Source organism: Narcine bancroftii, chromosome 12 (assembly GCF_036971445.1).
Source record: "Narcine bancroftii isolate sNarBan1 chromosome 12, sNarBan1.hap1, whole genome shotgun sequence".
In the NCBI taxonomy this organism is placed as follows: domain Eukaryota; kingdom Metazoa; phylum Chordata; class Chondrichthyes; order Torpediniformes; family Narcinidae; genus Narcine; species Narcine bancroftii.
Genome location: NC_091480.1, coordinates 30,677,367 through 30,690,487, shown reverse-complemented (window position 1 = coordinate 30,690,487; position 13,121 = coordinate 30,677,367). Strand labels below are relative to the sequence as shown.

At 40.7% G+C, this 13,121-nt stretch overlaps 1 protein-coding gene and 1 long non-coding RNA gene across 9 annotated transcripts in view; one reads left to right on the top strand and one right to left on the bottom strand.

The window, feature by feature from the left end:
• Positions 1 to 3,733, bottom strand: part of LOC138747702 (uncharacterized) — a 59,230-nt gene extending 55,497 nt beyond the window's left edge. The window contains exon 1 of the long non-coding RNA XR_011347632.1: positions 3,654 to 3,733. This is a non-coding gene — a long non-coding RNA (uncharacterized lncRNA). The remainder of the gene's footprint in view (positions 1 to 3,653) is intronic.
• Positions 1 to 13,121, top strand: part of myo15aa (myosin XVAa) — a 248,907-nt gene that overhangs the window by 51,499 nt on the left and 184,287 nt on the right. The gene's annotated exons all lie outside the window — the stretch shown is intronic.

The following is a 13,121-nucleotide window of genomic DNA, read 5'->3' as shown; positions in this document are numbered from 1 at the left end:
TGGTTGTATGGGGGTTTTGGAACAAAGGCTTTCTCCATCTATGCCACATCTATGACATCAAGTGTTCCCAGGGAAATGGGTTAGTGGCCAACGAGGGATTCTGTGTTGTTGGGATCTTGAAGAGGATAATTGGTGCTAGATTTTGGGTACTTTTTGGGGGAGATAATTATTACTAATTTGATTCAGCCCATTGTGGTATTCAGCCACACAGAATGTGGGAGGAAATTCAGAGACAAGAATGTGTGCATGTACTAAAAACATAACTCCTAACTAACAGGATTCATTCAGAAGATCCTCTTTGGGCAGTGCACAGTTACTTCACCTGAAAATTTAATATCAACGGAAGTTTTAAAACCACATTCATTCATTAATTCCAAACTCAAATATTAAAATGATCTGGTCAGCTTGTACCTTACCAGTCAAGATGTGCAGACCCTATGCTGGTAAATAAATTTATTTCTAAACTCATTGGTGTTTGAAATCTAATCCATGGAAGATTAATCTGACAGTGGAACACAGCAATAGCAATGTTGATGGGATTACATTTGAGTTCTGATGAATTGAACAATTGTTTTCTTGTAAAATGAATATAAAGGGTGTGTAGAATATTTGGAGCCTCAACCAATTCAGTCAGGTGAAATATACGGAATAACTCAGGTAAACAAATTGCCTGTCCTTTATTTTTCATGCCCTTTTGGATTTTCTGCTCCTTGGTACTGTAACCTTCAAAATAACATTGACACAAAACTAAAGGAATTGTTAGTTTCAAATTATAGTGAGACTAAAAGCTATTTTAGGGTGATACGGTTGGTGTAGCGGTTAGCGCAAAGCCTTTACAGCGCCAGTGATCAGGACCGGCGTTTGAATCCCGCGCTGTAAGGAGTTCGTACGTTCTCCCTGTGTCTGCATGGGTTTTCCCCAGGGGCTCTGGTTTCCTCCCACCATTCAAAATGTATTGGGGGTGTAGGTTGGTTGGGTGTAAATTGGGCGGCATGAACTTGTGGGCCAAAATGGCCTGTTACTGTGCTGTATGTCTACATTCAAAAATTTAAGCCGAGGGCTATGAGTGGATCCACTTTAATTTGCTCCATTTTCAACTGTGGTAACTGTAATCTGACAGCAGATTGCAGGATGACCCGAGCTACAAAAATGCGAGGTAATTAGCTCTCCAACAAGAATGACTTAAACCATCTGTAGGAACTAGAGAGCAATTCTGATCCAAAAATGGTCTCAATCTGCTTGTATCAGGAATAGTCTAGCAACTAGAAACAGAAGGCAATTGCATCTCCCTCACCATTTCTAAACCCCATCAACTTGCTGGAGATTTCTATTGATCAAAGTCCAAAGTTTAGATTTATTGTCAGAGTACATACATGATGTCACATAGAACCTGAGATTCTTTTTCCTGCAGACAAGGCAGAATCACCACTTATTGGTAGTACAAAAAAAATGTATTCAATATACACATGTAAATGATTAAAGAAATGTAAACAAACTGAACTGCAATACATATAAAGAAAATCAATAAAGTGCAAAACTGAGAGTCCTTAAATGAGTCCCAGATTGAATTTGTTGTTGAGAAGTCTGATTGTAGAGGGGTAGCAGCTGTTCCTGAAACCTGGTGGTGTGAGTCTCGTGGCACCAACTGAATATCTCTTTCCTGATGGCAGCAGCGAGAACAGAGTGCATGCAGTCAGATGTGAATCTTTGATTATTTCTGCTGCTCTCTGACAGCAGCGGTCCCTGTAGATGTTTTTGATGGTGGGGAGTGTCTTGCCTGTGATGTCCTGGGCTGCGTTCACTACCTTTAGCAGGCCTTTCTGCTCAGGAGTATTGGGTATTGGTCTCCACATACCATACCATGATACAGCCAGTCAGCACACTTTCCATCACACCTCTGCCAAAATTTGCCAGAGTTTCCGATGTCATGCCAAACCTCTGCAAACTCCTGAGGAAGTAATGGCGCCGACGCGCTTTCCTCACGATGCCATTAATGTGTTGGGTTCAGATAGATCCTCCGAGATAGTGACTCCAAAGAACGTTGGCTCACCCTCTCCAACTCTGATTCCCCAATGATCACCGGATCGTACACCTCTGGTTTTCCCTTCCTGGGGTCCATAATCAGCTCCTTGGTTTTGGTGACATTGTGCGAGGTTTTTGTTGGTGTATCATTCGGCCAAGTTTTCATTGTTCCTTCTGTATGCTGAGTCATCACTCTTACTGATTCATCCACAATTGTATAAACATAATTGTCAAACAAACTATGATGGTGATTTATCTAAAATTAAAACTGGAGGGAATGTCAGCAGCTTTGGCAGTATTAATGGAGACAGAAAAGGATTAATGCTTCAGGACTTCTTCAGAACATATGATCCATCTGATTTTCCTTCTGCTTAACAACCTTGCATTCAATGTCAGCAAAACTAAGGAGTTGATTGTGGACTTAAGGAAAGGTAAATTGCAAGAAAATGAATCAGTCCTCATCAAGAGGTCAGCAGTGGAAAAGGTTAAGAACTTTCAAGTTCAAGTTCCTGGTTGTTAACATATCTGTACTGGGGCTTCAATCTTGATGCCATCACGAAGAAGGCTCACCAGTGGCTATAGTTAATGAGGAGGTTGAGGAGATTTGCCACATCAGCAAAGATTCTTGCAAATTTCAACACGTGTACCGTGGAGGGCATTCTGACTGGTACGGAAGTGCCAATGCACAGGTCAGGAAAAGACTCCTGAGTTGTGAACTCAGCCTGTGACATCATAGGCATCAGTTCTCACTCCTCCAAGGACATTTACAAGAGGGAAAGTCTCAAGAAAGAAGCCTCTATTCTCAAGGATCCTCACCACCCAGACCATGCCCTGTTCATACTGCTACCATCAGGAAGAAGATGCAGGAGCCTGAAGACAAGCACTCAGCGGTACAAAAACAGCTTCTTCCCCTCTGCCATCAGATTTCTGAATGGACAATGAACCACAGACACAACCTCACTTTGTCTTTTGCACTAATTTATTTTTAAAATGTAATTCATAGACACATTTGCATTGTGACACTGCCATAAAACAACAAATTTTGGGACCTGTTCATGACAATAAACTCTGATTCTATCATCCAGATGGAAATATTTTACAACAGTAAAGGAGTTCTTGACTAATTATGCCAATAAATCTCCATCATATAAGGTTGCAATAGGTCCAGATATGGAAACTGCCATAAAGAAGTTTGGAAATAATCTGAGCCTCTTAAATCCGGAACATTCACCACAGGCCACATCAGAATTATGGTTATGTGAGCAGGGTACAGCTGAGTGTTACGTGACTCACTTCTCATCAAATTATCATGTTCACAAAATGGATATAATATTACGCAATTGCTAATACAAATGCAGTGGGAATGTTGTCAAGTTGTTTGTCATTTATCTAAAACAAATATGTTTGCTTAATCAGCAATCCTTTACTCCCTCCCCCATCAATACATAACGGCTGCACTGCTTGACAGAATACATTAGAGAAATCAAAAAACCTTCCCCAAAATTCTACCTCTTGTTGACATCCATGTCGAGAATCACAAAAGTAATAAAAAGCCATGAGTCTGGCATTACCTTTGTACATTATAACAATGAAATTACTCTTCCTTTCTCATTATCGAATTAATATCTTACCTCAGAAGTAGAATCAAAATATTACCATGGTGAGACACAGCGTTGCCCTTATTGAGATCTTCAGAATGCCTTTCCTGATGGTCCCCACAACCTGAAAAAAGATAGATTTGTATTTACAATTGATATAACATTCTGTGTTTTTGTTTTCTACATGTGCGAGTGTGTGTGTACATTGAGTGGCAGGATAATAAATAGTTCTCAAAGCAAGGTTTTCAAATTTGAGAAGTAGGAACGAGATTCAGATAATTCATCTATTAGGTGGTTATAGTTTTACGATCCAGACACACGCCTTTATCAGACTTGAAATTTGAAGGCTACAAACTGACAGTGTCTCTCCAAATATCTGAAAAAGAAAAGAGATTGGCTCAACTAAATGTTGGTCCCTTAGAGGGTGGAACTTTGGAATTGATAATGGGAAATGGTTGAGACTTTGAAACGGTATTTTGTACACATCTTCACGGTAGAAGACTCTAAAAATATTTAAATAATAGAAAAAATGGAAATGCATTAAACAATTTCAATCATTGGACTAAGGGTACGAATCAAAATAACGGGATTGAAAGCTGAAAATACCCTTGTACCTGATTGTGTAATTGTATACTTGTGTTCAGATGTTCCAAAGTTTCTATGATTCTGGATAGGTCACAGTTAGATTTTAAAAATCACAAATACATCAGTCCTATTCAAGTAAAGAAGAAATCTATTAGCCAGTTAACTTTTATCTTTGGATCAGTACTGAAATCTAAGGAAGTATTATTGAGGAAGTATTAGCATTTAGAAACCATAATCAGGCAGATTAACGAAAGAGAAATTATATTTGATCTTTTTTTTGAAGAATTATGATGATGTAATGAGCAGCGCACACAGGAGAGAATCAATAGATTAATTTGGACTTCTGAAATATTTTTGATTAAATGACTTACAAAAAGTTAATGGAAAAAGGGCATAGTGTTAAGATATTATCATGAATTAAGACTCAGCTAACTTACTGAAAACAGTCATGATAAATGAGTCAATTTCATGTTGGCGAGTCATAACAGATGGAGAGCTGCAGGGATCAATGCTGGGGCCTCAATTATTTACAGTCTGTATTAGATGAAGGAACCAAGTGTATATGGTGAAATTTTCAATTTCAGTTAGGAAAGCAACCCTTGAGGAAGACACATGCATAGTCTGCAAAGGATATTGATATTTAGCAAATAAAGTGTTGAAAATATATAGTTAAAGGAAGAGAAAAAGCAGAATATTGCTAAATTCAAGATTCTTTTGTCATATGACAGTACAGATCATGTAATATTACACTAAATTGCTGTAAGGCAAAGAATCTCGTCACTATTTGTGTTGCCCGGATCCCCTTCTAGTAGAGAGAAAAAGAGAAGCAAAAGGGAGAACCTTCAGAATCACTGAGAGTCCAGGGATTTGCCTCCAGCGCTCACGCAGCCTCTGCAGCTACACAGATCGTTGGCATCTTGAGCTTCAGATCCAAACCTCCGATCAGGAAGGACGTGATCAGGAAGCCTTCAGCACCCAAGGCCCTTTGGTAGCCCTTTTTGCCCTCAGTAGCCTCTCGAATCCCAGTTCCGATACCTGGTAGTTCAGCAGCCCACAGCCCATGTTGACAGCAGTTTGTGTGGGTCCCTCAGCCGTAGAGCCCTTTGCTATTCTGCCGCTGAGGTCACTGTCCTGTAGGGTCATCTCTGCATCTCCTTCTCAGTTGGGGTGATCTTCCTGTTTCTGGTGTCCTGCTCTGGTCCCCTGGAGTCTGCAACCCTTCATGGCCATTGCCGAGCACAGGCGCCGCCATCTTGGGCACAAACCCGTGGTTGCAGGATATTAGTTGAAAACCATTGTCAGCTCCTTTAATTGGACATTTAATGCCTATATGAAGCCACCGGCATTAGGACTGGGCAGTTGAACCCTTCTTGGGAGCACTGTGTTTCCACTTCCCACTCTCCCGGGCCCACACCAGTGGCAGCGTTACATTTGCAGCAGGTTTGACACACTGCCATTTTCACCTCATCTACTAAATATAGTAGTGCAGAGAGCTTTCGTGTTTTAAATAAAGTATGAAAAGTTAGCGTCTGGGTGCAGCAAGAAATCAGGAGGTCTGTTGGAATAATGGTATTCATTGCTATGAAGTAAAAGAGTTGTGAAACCTTGCTGTGACAGGATAGGGTGCTGATGAGATGACACCTGGAGAAATGGGTAATGATTTTGTCTCCTTATTTAAATAGGGTTAGACCTGTATTGGCAGTTCAGAGAAAGTTCACCCAATATTATTTCTGGAATGAAGGAGGTTTTTTTTTAGAGAACTTCAAAGTGAAAAATGTGCTGACCTGATGCATCACGATCTGGTATGGAGACACCAATGCCCCTGAGCGCAAATCCCTGCAAAAGGTAGTGGATGCAGCCCAGGACATCACAATCAAAGCCCTCCCCACCATCAAGAACACCTACAGGGCACCCTGCCATCGGAGAGCAGTAGCAATCATCAAGGATCCACATCACCCAACCCACGCCCTGTTTTCACTGCTACCACCTGGAAAGAGGTAGAGGAGCCACAAGACCAGCTGCTCCCCCTCCCTCCACCATCAGACTCCTCAACGACAATCTCAATGAGGGACTCATTTGAGGGCTCTGACTTTTGCACTTTATTTTTCTCTCTCTGTATTGCAGTCAGTTTGTTTACATTTCTTTATTTGTTTACATGTGTACAATTTTCTTTGCATTATCAATAAGTGATTATTCTGCCTAACCCACAGGAAAAAGAATCTCAAGGTTGTATGTGATGTCATAGAACATTGATGTTGTGTTCAGAACAGGTTCAACGGTTTCAAAGGGAATCAAGGCTGGGCACATGTTAGGAACAAACAGTGATCTTTATTTACACACAGGAAAATTCACAAAATGAGCACACACTCACAGACCAAAATACACAGCATACAGGCATGGTATACCAAGAAACGAGGGTTTAACTTCTTGACCCACCTCCCACAGGCCCGGTATACTGAGAAACGAGGGTTTAACATCTTCAGCCACCACCCACAGGAATGGTATTACCAAGAAACGAGTACATACACATCAACCTGATCTCCAGTGTTGCCACTGCTCGGGATCCAGGATGGGCCATTGTTGTCGGCCCTCTAGAGCTGCCTGTGGCTCACAGCCTGGAACAAGTATATCAAATGAACCTGGTCTCTAGCATTGCCCCGGGCTTGGGATCCAGGATGGCCCCATTGCATTTGATCCTCTGGAACTGCCCATGGCCTGCAGGCTGGAGATTAGTGATGGTCTCCATACAGCATCAAGAACAGAGAGACCGAGAGTGAGCGCGTGCTCATCTTTTTCAATGAAGGATCTGTCCATGCAACCTGTGAGGACCAATCATCCGTCAGCCACACCTGTGGGCAGATCTAACTATTGATTGGCACCTAGAGGGCCAATCATGCATCACAGGTGGGCAGATCTAACTCTTGATTGGCAGGTGAGGGGACTGCAGACGAGGGTCCAGTTGTAGAGGGACACTTGACCCTCCGCAATCCACATTCCCACCAGATTCCAGAAAGAGAGACCACTTGACCCTCCACATACACAATACAATAGTCCACTACAGCACAGAACAGGCCCTTTAGCCCTTGATGTTGTGCTGAATCATATATTCCTTCAAAAAAAAAGTACTAAAACCTTCCTGACTTGTAACCCTCTATTTTTTTTTTGTCCATGTGCCTGTTCTCTGACAATAAATCTGATAAGGCAAATTATTGCAGAATCTAAATTAGAATGAAGGTTATCCATTTTAGACAAATATGAGGAGGAAATCTTTTACTCAGTCGGTGATTAATCTTTGGAATTTTCTATCCCAGAGAGCCATGGAGGCTCAGATTGAACTATGGAGCATGCTCAAGGAGGTCATATTGTTCCTCTCGTTACTTTCTGTCTTGCTCTTCTCTCTTTCAGTAAGGGGAGCATTTATTGAGAGATGGTGAACTTGACATGCCATGTCAAAAATTGTACTAATACAACAATCTCGCAGGACTATTTTCAGACCTGGCAATGTGCAGGCATTGAGATTGGGCTCAGATATTGACATTATTACTTCCAAGATTCTGTATTTGAAGCAGAGCCTCGAATTTGCACTATTAAATCTGGTACTCTCTGGAAATTTACTAGGTAGGTGAGATAATGTAAAGGTTCCTTCACAATATATCATCAAATGCCGATGATAAATTGTGGAGGAATTTTTGCCTTGACCAACAGGACAGGTAGAACAAGGATTATATATACTCCCTGGACATTCATATATAGGGTAATCTCTGTCCTAACAACTTTCTATATTACTGTCCTAGCAACTTCTTTCCTGCCAAGGTAGCTACAGAGTAAAGCTTTCTCAGCACAGTTCTTTGAAGCTTCTCTAAGGCTGGTTTTGAGACTAATGATTTTAAATTAAATTTAGACATGCAGCACTGTAACAGGGTCAATGTTGTCCATGACGCCCAATTTGCACCTCATTAGCCTACACCGCAGTACGTTTTTGAAGGGTGGGAGGAAACTGGAGCCCCCCACCCCCCCAACAGAAAACCACGGAGGCACAGCGAAAATGTACAGACTCCTTACAGACAGTGCAGGAATCGAACTCAGGTATGGTCCTGATTGCTGGCATTGCGCTAATCTTTACATCAACAGTGCCGCCCTTGACATGGTTTACAATCAGAAAGCAAGTACAGTTCTATCATATCTTTACAGGCTTGATTAGTCTTCTCGAGAGGTTTTGATATTTTTTGTGTTGGTGATTGGTTGGTTGGGCCAAAATCAGAGCTCATTTTTAGGAATTCCTGCACACCATCAAGTTATTGTTGGAACACAGGCATGATGACATCATTGCAGTCTCCCTAGACAATCAAAGTAACCATGTAACAATTGAATGTATTAGAAATGCACTGCACTCCTGTGCCCTTTGACAGGATGGTACCCAGTGCAACCCGAGCACCTCCATTCTAGCTCCAAATGTAATCTTTCAACAGGTTTCATCAATGGCACTCGTGGTGCTGATCTGTCAGCATCTTCTGGCTTCCGCCATGGTGCAATATCACTAGAGGGCTGTTACGAGTCCAGAGGACCCCAAAACCCAGCAGCAATAGAAATTCACCAAGACAAATGGTTACTTAAACAAAAGTTGCTTTTAATTTTCTTTAAAGATAAAAATGGGGTCAAACTTTAACTTATTACCATGAACTTAACCTAATTTAACCCCCTTCTAATTCGAAGCGCAAATATATGTAATGTGTATTTGTTCAGGAAAGTTCTTTGATTCACAGTCCAATCTCATCTCACTCCTCCAAGATCACTGGTGTCAGGCAATTCTTATACTGTGCACGGAATTGAACATTTATGAATTTTCACCAGGTTCTGGTGTAAAGGTAAATGGTTACTGTTCAGAAAGTTTCTAGTTGGTTTCAGAGAGAGATTTGTTACTCATTGGACACACACAGACTGATTCCCTCCGATCAGCCACTTCAGTGTCTTGCCAAAGAAAATTTCCCCATCATGGGTTTTCCAAATGATAACCTCTTCTTCCAGGTCACCACAGAGTTCCTCTTGTTTACCTTATTTCAGGAGAAACGCTCTAGCCAGCCATTTCCTCTTGTAAGGACTACAAGGGTTTTTCAACGGGCTGAACTCAGAACTCATCTTCAAACTGGGGTTTTAACAAGCTTGCCATGTTACAGCCTCCAAAAACTACTGCAGAACTGTGTTCTTCCTTCCTCTCTCTCTCTCTCTCTCTCTCTCTTTCTTTCTTTCTCAAAGAGAAATCCTGTTTCTTTTTCTTTCCCCCTCTCTCTCTGCTTATAAAAAACCAGAATTCCTTGCAGGGCTCCAAACCCAATCTTTGAAAGATCTTATTAGCCTTTGAGCCTGGGTTTTGATCCATTTGTACCTGCTTCTGAAGTTCCTTTCAAAACAGTTCCGTTGTCTTTTGCAAAGCCATGGGTGACTGCATGTCTGGTTTCAGCCAAGCTCTTGTATTTTAAATGAGATGTGAAATGTTACTCTGTTTGTGAAGTGACCTACACTAAACCCCCCACAACCTATCTCTTTTAAAAACCTATTTATATATAATATAAAATACAACATACCCCATAAAAGGACCATTACAGAATCCCATGTAGCAGATATCAATCTGAGCTAAATTGTGTGCTGTGCCATTGGGCACAAACCCACAATTAAACCTGAGAAAGTTTTCAGTTTCATTTTAGCAAAAGTCCTTGTGGGCATATCAGAATTAATGAGTTGCAACCTTCAGAGCCATAAAGGAGTTTTGTTGGTTATGGATCTGGTCAAGCCTGATAGAGATTGCTTGGAGACCCAAGATTCTAACCTTTTTGTTGATGCATGACTAATAAACAGAGCTCAGGGCAACTGTCTTTATGTTGCCTGTGCCTGAGTGTTGCAATGTAGTTCATCTAACATTTACTTTTAAAAGGGTATGGAACTGATGACATTGTCCCCATGTTAGACAATGAGGCCTCAAAATGTTTGGTCATGGGAAGGTTGTGATGTGGGGGAACAACATTTGTACAACAAAATCCAACTGAACATAAGATGTAGTTATACACCTAGAAGAGGAGGTTGTCTCTCCAGGTGCTTGTGGATTTTCTTCCGCCTTTGCAGTCTCTTTCGATGGACATGAACCAAAATTTATGATGCTGGAGGAACTCATTGGGTCAAACAACATTCACGGAGGGAAATGGACAGTCAGTGTTTCAGATCAAAACCCTGATTCAGGACAGTGTTTCCTGTGTCTAATCATGACCAATGTTCAGGAAGGTTTTGAAAGCAGTTTTGCCAGTAGCCTGCATAAGGATTGGTGTTTTGGTGTTGGTATTGGATTTGGATTGGTGTTCTGTCTCACGTCAATAACTTTCTCCACATGTTCCTCACTGGGTGATAATTTATTTGGCCTGGTGCTAATATTTAAGTTGCACTTTGATTACCAGAATTTCTCAAACCAAGAGGAATATTTCATTAAGAAACTGATTTAGTGGTAATTTATTTTTAAAAAATTTTTAAATGTAGAGATAGAACACAGTTACAGGCCCTCCCAGCCCTTGAGCCCATTCTGGCCCAATACACCCATATGACCAGTTAGCCTACTAACCCCATACATATTTGGAATGTGGGAGGAAACCAGAGCTTCCGGAGGAAACCTACAGGGAGAATGTATAAACACCTTCAAGGCTGCACTGGATTCAAACCCGGGATGCTGGGTGATAGTGTTGTTCTGACTTAGCAAGATCACAGGGAAATAATTTCATACCAAATAGAGGACTATTGTATCAGAAATCAGTGATGCAATTCCTTTCACCACCTCAAAAATGTCCGAAGTATTTTACAGCTAAGACAATTTTATTGAAGTGTATTGTAGGGAATGTGATAGATCATTTGTGAACAGTAAATTCCCATGAACAGCAATTAAATAATGCCCAGATAATCTTTACTTTAGCCATGTTGAATATTGATGGGGCAAAGGAGAAAGTATATGGGACTTCACTTTCACACTTTATTCAATAAAGTACAGCACTTGCAGCCCTGCAAAATGTCCTCAATACCATAGTGAAATGTTGGTCTTATTATGGATACAAATCTCTTAGTTAAGGCTCAAACCACAGCTTTTGGCTTGAAAGCTGCATGTTTCTCACTGAAATCTGAAAAAAAAACACAACTGGAATTTACAATTGGGCAGATCTTTAAACACTTTGGAGGCATTAGATGTGTTTCATCTACTGGTCCTGGACCTGTTCTAGTTGAGGATTCTGGATCTTCCTCAGATTGTTCAGCAGATACAAGAGCCAATACAACACATGTCTGTCATTCTGTTTCTAATTCCAGCTATGATTTTCCTTCACAATTCTTATTCTCTTCTTCAAATCCCATTACAGCCCCCTTGTTCCTTACCACCTCTGTTTCATTGGCGTCACAGGCCATAATGGAGTCCTGGACTCAGTGTTTGCAGGTGGAATGAATTCTAAGCAACAGAATTCTGCCTTCCAAGCTGTCAAAATTATTTCCCTTTGGCTTTGGTTTTTCTATATTTCTTTCTGTTACTTAGAATTTAATCTCTGAAGCTTTCTGAAACATTCTTAAACACAAAAAAATCAAATAAAAAGGCTGCAAATTAAATCATTATAAATTTGATTAAAATCTAAACAAAATTGTTAAAATATGGAAAATTGCAAAACAAAGCTTTCTCTCAATCTTAAATTGATGATTTTGAAGGTGATGGAATCAGATTTGATTTTTAAATTCAGCTATTCCTGATCTATGTCTTTTGTGTTCAGGTGGTTTCAGGGCTTATTAGATCTCAGTTGTCTCTTTCTCCTCTTTTTGTTAGGAAAGGTCTTCTCTTGGCTGTCTGCTAATGTAATAACGGTTCAGCCCACTTGCATTATTCATATGGTCAAAAGCTAGATAGCATTACACGAAAGCACTGGAACTAACATTAATGGTCCTTCAACATATCGACAGCGAAAGCAAGCCAACTGAGTGAGTGGTGCTTATTTAATGCCATAGGATTTTTCACCGGTCCACGCTTGAAATGGGAACTGTAAAAACAACTCATTGTTAACCTGTGTCGGTCTAAGCTAAAGGAGGGATGCACGTATCAGCTGTGTCATATTCTCCAAAAGGCAGCTGTGCAGAAGAGGCTTGAAACTAATACAACTGTGACTGTAACTTCCATTCTCAAGCTTAACTATGGATGCAGAAGGCAGATTTATTTTAAGGGAAGAATAACCCTATTCATGAGGAATATTTCTGGACATTAATGTCAATTCAGAGCTTTCTTGACGCTCCATCTGTTTCCTGGTTGATGTGAATAACTGTTTTGGTGAGACAACTTAGCAATGTCCTTTTATAATTAATGTAAAAGTTAACATAATTTAATCCTGCAGTAAATTCCTGGCGTCTTTGGTGTTTCAGTGATAGCGTATAATTCGTGCTATGCACCTTGCCATTTAATTACTGGCAGCTTCTTGCCATAGAAGAGGATTTTGCTGTGAACGGATTTCCTTGGACTGTCTTTTGCATTACTGAGAGATGAATGGAATGGAATGCAGTAATGTAGCTATGGGCACTTGGGCCAATTTCAGTGGAGCCCTGAGGAAAAATTGTCATTGTCACTGAGTATGACTCTTATCAGAAATCATAATGCCAGGCAAAAAAGGTGATTCAAAAGCAGCAAAGAAAGGGGGCAAGGAGAAAGAGGAGCCCGAGAGAAACAAAAAGAGTCCAGAAAAGGGAAGATCTGGAACTAAAGATGATCCCAAGAAAGGGAAGGAAGTCAAAAAAGGAGGAAAGGGTAAAGAGGAACATAAAAAAGGGAAAGATGCTAAAAAAGCCAAGAAGGCCATCACCAGCGAAGAGTCAGAAGACGTGTCTGAAGTGGAGAAAACAGCTGATGAAATAGAAGAG